The sequence below is a fragment of the Triticum dicoccoides genome, chromosome 1B (genome assembly GCF_002162155.2).
Source record: "Triticum dicoccoides isolate Atlit2015 ecotype Zavitan chromosome 1B, WEW_v2.0, whole genome shotgun sequence".
Taxonomy (NCBI): Eukaryota; Viridiplantae; Streptophyta; class Magnoliopsida; order Poales; family Poaceae; genus Triticum; species Triticum dicoccoides.
The window spans coordinates 599,975,666-599,983,649 of NC_041381.1; positions in this window are offsets into that span (position 1 = coordinate 599,975,666).

Sequence of the window (7,984 nt, forward strand, 5' to 3'; positions counted from 1 at the left end):
CGGAGGAGGGTTGGCGCGCGAGTACGGCTCCTTGCCGAACTGCCAGTCCGCCGCGAGCTCGCAGTTCGCGATGTGGTTCACCATGTTCGCCACTTCCGTACGGGGCATGTCCCTGGTGCACATCCGACTCGGGTCCCAGTGGTCGCTCATCTGACTGATTAGATGAGGCCGGCCATGGAGAGGGAGGACTCGGTGCGCCACGAAGGCGGACAGCAAGTCGGCTCCAACCAGGCCCTCCGACTGCGTCAGAACTCGGAGTCGCGCTACGGCGGCGGCTCCGGCGGGAGTTAGCATCTTGACTCGGTGGGACCAGCTGGGGAGCCTCCCAGCCGGTGCGCCGGCTTCGTAGGACGGTAGATTGACCCTGTTGCCGTTTGGGGTGACGTTCTTCACGTAGAAATAAGACCGCTGCCACATCCTCACCGACTTAATCAGCGGGATGGAGGGAAATGGATTGTCAGCTGTCATTCGCCGCATCGCGATGAAGGCGCCGCACTGGGCTGGCACGCCGACGACATGCGTGCCGAGCTTGGATTGAAAGAATTCCCCCCACAGCTCGATGGTGGGGAGAACGCCGAGGAAGCCTTCGCACAGGGTGGCGAAGGCAGCAAGCAGCACCACCGTGTTCGGCGTGAGGTGGTGCGGCTGGAGCCGTGAAGCTCCAAGAAGGAGCGGAAGAAGCCACTCGCTGGCAACCCCAGGCCACGCATGTGGTGCGAGCGGAAAATGACCCGCTCGCCCTCCTCCAGTGCCGGCAGTATCTCCCCCGCCGGTGCGGCGCGGTCTCGCACGAGGTTCGCACTGGGGAGGCGGCGCGTCTTGCAAAGGAACTCGATGAGGTCGTCGTCCACGTCGGAGCCGTCCCACACGCCGGAGCGCACGGCAGGAGCCGCGGCAGAAGAGGAGGAGCTCATCGTGGCGGGCACGGCGTGGAGCAGCACGACGGCAGCGAGAAGGAGACAGGAAGCAGAGGAGGCGGGGGAGCAGGGAAGATGGGCGTGCATGCTTCGCCGCTCCTCTCCCCCCGCCTACTTATAGCCTCATGGGCTGAGAAGCCGATGGGGCGGGCGTGGGATTAACTGCGCACGGGACCGCACACCCCTCCACATGATAGACCCCACGAAGTTACTGCGTGCAGTAACTACGTGGGAAACCCAACCGTCCGCACGGCCGCAACGGATCCATTCGGATACCGAGGCACGGTAGTGGCGGGCCCCACCAGACGACATGTCCCGTCGCGCGCGTGGGTAGGCAGACTGACCTCGCCATGTGGCACTGAGCGACGGGGCAACAACGGGCGACCACGGGGAAGCGTATCAGGCACGCCGCCTGGTTTCCCGCCGCGATGTTCGACCTCCTTAGGGAGCAAGACGGACCTCTGCGAGTTCGACTCTGGGTAGTCGGCCAGAAGGAAGACGGCAAGCGAAGCCCAGATTCCACCACCAGAGGAATGAAACTGTTGAAGCCCCATGACACAGTATCCGCGGAGCCTCACCAGCTTCGGGGACAACTGTCAGAGTAATGGGCCACGGGTAGGCCAACCCGAGCCCCAGAACCTTTCAAGACATCGGGATAGGTTGCGCCCCTCAAGCCGAGTCCCAGAACCGACTCCAGGATATGCCGAGTCCCAGGAACGACTCCAAGATCTGCCGAGTCCCAGAACTGACTCCAAGACAAGCCGACTCTCAGCTGACGACTTCCAGAGAAGCCGGCTGAGGGTAGTCGGCTCGCGACTCCAACCACCCACTGCCTTCGCCGCGGTGGACAGGGCTGGGGATGGTCGCAGTGTGGCCGTCTCTATCCTGCACACGAAGGACCAGCATGGCTACAGTACGCCATATTGATGGAGATCTCCATCGTGGCGCGACACTGTTGCCATGACGGCCTTGACCTCAGCCTTGGTGGGCGGCGCGCTGCGCCCATGACGCCTGCCTGTACGACCCAGGGACGGCGGGACCGCCTGTCAGTGGGTAGACAGAAGACGGCGAGCGTGCCCTGAAGACGGACCCGTGGGAGTCGGCCCCCTGGAGTCGGCCGGCCCCTCCCTCGGGCCCCGCGCGCCATTAATCAGACAAGATGGGGGATGGCGACAGTAAACGCACGCCAGGCGGCAGCACTGTGGCCATGACCTCATGACCAAGCCAGCGTCATCAGAAGCACCGCTACAGTACCAGGCTGTCCGCGGGGCCCGCCAGTCGGTGGGCCCGAGTAGTCGGCGGAGAAGGCGATGGCCTCAGAGACAGACGGCCGGGACCCGCGCCAGGCCGGATTACCGTTGTACCTCTGGGGGTAGGCCTATATAAACCTCCAGGAGAGCCCATGCAAAGGGTTCGGACCCAGATAGCACTAGACCTCAGAACATAGGAAGGAGAGAGCTAGCCCTGCCCTCTCCTACCTCCAGAAACAGCTCCACGAGCACCATTGTACTCACTTTGCCATAGTGACCATGCGAAGACCCCACAGAGCAGCAGTAGGGGCGTTATCTCCATGGAGAGCCCTGAAGCTGGGTAAGATCCGCCGGCGTGCATGTCTTCGCCTCATCCCGCTTCCGGGCACTGGTGACGTTCTACTCGCTCCCACCATGATTTGCCATCCTTTGGCATTTGTCGTATCCAACCCCCGACAGTAACCCTAGCCCTCTCAGGTGTCTATATAAACCGGGGGGTTTAGTCCGTAGGACACAATAACAATTACAACATAGGCTAACTTATAGGGTTTAGCATCTCTGATCTCGTGGTAGGTCAACTCTTGTAATATTCATATCATCAAGATCAATCAAGCAGGAAGTAGGGTTTTACCTCCATCGAGAGAGCCCGAACCTGGGTAAACATCGTGTCCCCAGCATCCTATTACCATTAGTCTTAGGCGCACAGCTTGGGACCCCCTACCCGAGATTCGCCGGTTTTAACACCGACAGTGGGTTCAATGCCACTTTTACCGAATTTAGCATCAAGATCTAAAAACTCCGAATCATTGGGACGCCTTATAACTAAAGTTTACTCATCTCCAGTCCCATCATTATTATGATTCATATTGCAAAACAATGGTTTAATAGGGGACACATCAATAACTTTTAGAATGCATCATTATTTTCATGGAGAGTAGAAGAACACGCTTTTACATAGCAATCTTTGTTAGCACGCAATCTAGCGGTTCTTTCTTTGCACTCATCAATGGAAATTCTCATGGCTTTGAGAGACTCATTGATATCATGCTTGGGAGGAATAGATCTAAGTTTCAAAGAATCAACATCAAGCGAAAGTCTATCAATGTTCCTAGCCAATTCACCAACTTTTAGCAATTTTTCTTGAAGCAAAGCATTAAAATTCTTTTGAGAGATCATAAATTCTCTAACACTATTTTCAAAATAAGAGGGCATCTTATTAAAATTTCCATACGAGTTGTGGTAGGAATTACCATAATTATTAGAGGAATTAGTAGGGAACGGTCTATGATTAAAGTTTCCTCTATAAGCATTGTTACCAAAATTATTCCTACCAACAAAATTCACATCCATAGATTTATTATTATTCTCAATCAAAGTAGACAAAGGAATATCATTGGAATCAATAGGAGCACTCTTAGTAGCAAACAATTTCATAAGTTCATACATCTTTACAATCAAAACATTAATTTCTTCTATAGCATGCACTTTTTTACTAGTAGATCTTTCGGTGTTCCATTGAGAATAATTAGCCATAATGTTATCAAGGAGTTTAATAGCTTCTCCTAAGGTGATTTCCATAAAAGTGCATCCCGCGGCCGAATCTAAAAGATTTCTAGAAACAAAGTTCAATCCGGCATAAAATTTTTGTATGATCTTCCATAAATTCAAACCATGAGTAGGGCAATTGTGAATCATTAGTTTCATTCTTTCCCAAGATTGGGCAACATTATCATGATCAAGTTGTTTAAAATTTGTAATATCGTTCCTAAGAGAGATGATCTTAGTGGGAGGAAAATACTTAGAGATAAAATCATCTTTGCATTTATTCCATGAATCAATTCTATTCTTAGGCAAAGAGGAAAACCAAATTTTGGCACGATCTCTAAGTGAAAACAGAAATAACTTCAATTTAACAATATCATTATCCGTATCTTTCTTCTTTTGCATCTCACACAAATGGACAAAGTTGTTTAGATGGGTACGGGCATCTTCACAAGGAAGGCCAGATAATTGATCTTTCATAACAAGATTCAGCAAAGCAGCATTGATTTCACAAGACTCAACATCATTAAGAGGAGAAATCGGAGTACTAAGGAAATAATTATTATTGGTATTGTAGAAGTCACACAATTTGGTATTATCTTGCACCATCGCGACAAGCAATCCAACACACAAGCAAACAAAAAGGGCAAGCGAAAGAGAGAGGAGATTGGGAAAGAGAGGGCGAATAAAACGGCAAGGGTGAAGCGGGGGAGAGGAAAATGAGAGGCAAATGGCAAATAATGTAATGTGAGGGAGATGAGTTTGTGATGGGTACTTGGTATGTCATGACCTGAGCGAAGACCTCCCAAGCAACGGCGCCAGAAATCCTTCTTGCTATGTCTTGAGCTTGCGTTGGTTTTCCTTGAAGAGGAAAGGGTGATGGAGCAAAGTAGTGTAAGTATTTCCCTTAGCTTTTGAGAACCAAGGTATCAATCCAGTAGGAGGCTCCTCAAAAGTCCCACACACCTACACAAACAAACAAGAACCTCACAACCAACACAATAAAGGGGTTGTCAATCCCTTCACGGCCACTTGCGAAAGTGAGATCTGATAGAGATAATATGATAAGATAAATATTTTTGGTATTTTTATGATATAGATTGGAAAGTAAAAGATGCAAATAAAAGTAGATGGCAAACTTATATGATAAAAGATAGACCCGAGGGCCATAGGTTTCACTAGTGGCTTCTCTCAAGATAGCATAAGTATTACAGTGCGTGAACAAATTACTGTCGAGCAATTGATAGAAAAGCGAATAGTTATGAGATTATCTAGGCATGATCATGTATATAGGCATCACTACTATTACTCCACACATCGACCGACTCCTGCCTGCATCTAGAGCATTAAGTTCATAAGAACAGAGTAACAAATTAAGCAAGATGACATGATGTAGAGGGATAAACTCAAGCAATATGATATAAACCCCATCTTTTTATCCTCGATGGCAACAATACAATATGTGCCTTGCTGCCCCTGCTGTCACTGGGAAAGGACACCGCAAGATTGGACCCCAAGTTAAGCACTTCTCCCATTGCAAGAAAGATCAATCTAGTAGGCCAAACCAAACTGATGATTCTAAGAGACTTGCAAAGATAACTTAATCATACATAAAAGAATTTAGAGGAGATTCAAATATTTCTCATAGATAAACTTGATCATAAACCCACAATTCATTGGATCTCGACAAACACACCGCAAAAAGAGTTACATCGAATAGATCCCCAAGAAGATCGAGGAAAACTTTGTATTGAGAGACAAAGAGAGAGAAGAAGCCATCTAGCTAATAACCATGGACCCAAAGGTCTGTGGTAAACTACTCACAACTCATTGGAGAGGCCTTGGAGATGATGTAGAGGCCCTCCGTGGTGGATTCCCCCTCCGGCGGAGCGTCAGCGATGGCTCCAAGATGGGATCTCGCGGATAGAGAAGGTTGGGGCGGTGGAATTAGGTTTTCGTGGTTGCCTCTGATGGCTTCAGGGTACAGGTGTATATATAGGAGGAAGAAGTACGTCGGTTGATGAGGGTGGGGGTGCGCCCAGCCCTGGTGGGCGCGTTGGTCTCCCTGGTGGCCGCCTCATTTGTTGCTTGACGTCCACTTTAAATCTCCCGGTTGGCATTTGTTCCAAAAAGATCGTTCCCGAAGGTTTCATTCCGTTTGGATTCCATTTGATATTCCTTTTCTTCAAAACACTGAAATAGGCAATAAAACAGCAATTCAGGCTGGGCGTCCGGTTAGTAGGTTAGTCCCAAAAATTGTATAAAAGTGTAGAGTAAAGCCCATAAACATCCAAAACCGGTAATATAATAGCATGGAACAATAAAAAATCATAGATACATTGGAGACGTATGAGGAACCAACATCTTTTGAATTCCCAAAATGCCCCTGAAATTAATTTTTGGTCAAGCAGCAATTAAATTTGACCCTTTCAATTTCTAAAAAATGGTTAGGCAACTCCTTTTGAGACCATACTTTTTTTCCATCTCAATATGTTGTGTTAGATTTATGTGCCAAGTTTTGTTCAAAACAAAACTCATTTGGTACAAAAAGAAAATGCAAAAGAAAAGGAGAAAATGGAAAATGGAATAGAAAAGAAAAAGGACCTAATCTACTAGGCGTTTTGGCCCCGCTAACTGAACTGGCCAGGCCGGCCCACTCCATCATCCCCTTCCCACTATAGGAACGGGGGGTAGCGTGGCAGCCATCGCCCCGTCGCCGGCCATGCGTCGGCCATCGCCCAGCCTTCCCCCTCTACAAAACCCCCAGCGCCCATCTCCCATCGCCGAACCCTAATCCCCTCTCCCTCCCTCACGTGCCCCTCGCCCTTCCACTCCAGATCCACTCCGGCCACACCCTGCCGTCGCCATGGTAGCCATCACCCACGCGCTCTTTGTCACCCCGCGCCCTAGGATCTTGCCCTCCTGCTTCCCCGTCATCGACCACGTCGTCCGCTGCTACCAGCTCGAGCCGGACGCCCGTATGACGCCATCCCCGCCACCGTCTTTCTCCTCGGCCCAGACGGACTCCATCGACGCTTTGCTCCAGCGAGCTCTTCCCCGAGCCCACTCTAGCACCTCTGCAGGGATGCTGTGAGCACCGCCCTCCTCTCTCTCCCTTGCTTCTTCCCCAGGTTGTAGCTTGCTCTTCGCGTCGTCTCCGCCGTTACCGAACTGCCGCGTTGTTCGCCGCAGTCGATGCGGTTGCCGTCGAGCTCAACTGAGGTTGTAGACGTTCTCAGTGCACGCGTAGGGTTCTTATGTGCTTAGCCCCGTCGCTCTGCTACTAGCTACTACTGCTATTTGCTGGCGCCGCCGACGCACTTGCCTCGGGCTGCAGCCAGTGGCCCGCGTCTGCTTTGCCACTCGGGCCGTGACCCCCCTGCATCAGCCGTGCCTCGCTCCCGCCGCTGCCCCGCGCCCCCGCTCCACCTCCCCGCCATTGCAGACCGCCCGCTCGCGCTGCCTGACGGCCCGCGTGCCTCGTCACCGCCCCGCCGCTGGTTGGCTCCCGCCTTTGCCTCCACCGTGCGACCCCTCCTCGACACGCGCTCATGGCTCGCCCCACCACCTCCTCCCAGCGCCACACCGCCCCCTGCAGCCCACACACGGCCACGCCCAATGCCCTTCGGCCACCCTGATCGGCGCCGGGGCCAGCGCCCCGCCATGGCCGCGGCCGTTGCCTGAGTCTGCACGGACGGGCACCCCCGCGCCCACTGGCAGCTGGGGCCTGTCGGTGTCAAAACCGGCTAATCTCGGGTAGGGGGTCCCGAACTGTGCCTCTAAGACTAATGGTAACAGGAGGAGGGGGGCACGATGTTTACCCAGGTTCGGGCCCTCTCGATGGAGGTAATACTCTACTTCCTGCTTGATTGATCTTGATGATATGAGTATTACAAGAGTTGATCTACCACGAGATCAGAGATGCTAAACCCTAGAAGCTAGCCTATGGTATGATTTTTGTTGTCCTAGGGACTAAACCCTCTGGTTTATATAGACACCGGAGGGGGGCTAGGTTTACACAGGGTCGGTTTACAGAGAAGGAGCTCTACATCCGAATCGCCAAGCTAGCCTTCCACACCAAGGAGAGTCCCATCCGGACACGGGATGAAGTCTTCCATCTTGTGTTTTCATAGTCCAATAGTCCGGCCAAAGTATATAGTCCGGCTGTTCGGATACCACCTTATCCAGGACTCCCTCAGTAGCCCCTGAACCAGGCTTCAATGACGATGAGTCCGGTGCATAGATTGTCTTCGGCATTGCGAGGCGGGTTCCATC